Consider the following 1,152-nt stretch of genomic DNA (forward strand, 5'->3'; position numbering starts at 1 on the left):
GCCCTGCATTTTCATTGAAGTGCAGGGCTGCCAGGTACAGTCTTGGGAGGAAAAATAAAAAGCAAAATAAGATTGTGAACACATTGTACACATTCCCAAAAATATTCAGACAATGGTGGTTCATTTTCAAATAAACAGCTTTATTAATGTCAATGGTTTGTTTTAAATTTATGATTTACACACATTTAGCTCCATACCTGGCCTATTTTGGTGTGGATGTATGTGCATACTCATAATTGTAATGATAAAAAAAGCCCTCTTTACCTGCATAGCATTCCAAGAAAAGGAAAGACAACACTCTTGGGCGCAAAGCGTAGAATGACGCTGTGAAAAGACTCCAGCGATGAGGTTTGGTAATGAGGGCTAAGCTTCCCCACATCTTTGAGGACCCTCTTGTTGGTCAGCACTTTCTCCAGTCTGCAGAAGGCTGGTGTTCCTGAGTGGCTATCGTGCGGAGCCGTCGCCCAACTCAGAGTTCCTGAGGGGAGGCCGGTATCGACACTTACTACGATGTGTGGGGCATGGAAAGGTAGTTTTCTGTGTTTTATTTTCCACGAGAAGGCAAAAGTTTTTTTATGGTCTGTTCTTCCCTTTATTGTTTTGTTTCCAACAGTAACACTGTTAATTGATTTGATGTGTTCCTGCCGATTATTAATTAGGATTTAGACTGTAAGAGCTATATCATTTCTGCTACTTATTTCAAAGTAATTTGGTGGTTGTTACGGTATGTAATTAATTATGACGCTCGTAGTTGGATGTGAAAGGACTCGTAGACAGGCGTATTTTTTGAATTATTTATGGGACTGTCAAGGAAAAGTTAAAGGATATTGGCAGACAGGAGTGTGAGATTGAAGAAGTGGTTCTCAGTATGTATGAAAACCATTCATTACTGGGACGGCTGCTTCCTCTACATCAGGGCCAGAGAGAGGTGGGCAAGTGTCTACTTCTGAACCAGGGTCCAGGACATCCAGACACCCACGGGATCCTGTTTTCCCCCCGAGTGTTTGCTCCCAACCCGCAGGCATTGCAAGGGGAGCAAGAGCAAATGGTTGACACGAGGTGGTGTACACCTTTACACCTGTGTAGCGGCAGTGTCTCCACTGTACCTTAATGAGTTATCTAACACCCACCTCTTTGTTTTTTTTTTCACAG

This window comes from Morone saxatilis, unplaced genomic scaffold (genome assembly GCF_004916995.1).
Source record: "Morone saxatilis isolate NCDOM2014 unplaced genomic scaffold, NCSU_SB_2.0 Contig21, whole genome shotgun sequence".
NCBI lineage: Eukaryota > Metazoa > Chordata > Actinopteri > Moronidae > Morone > Morone saxatilis.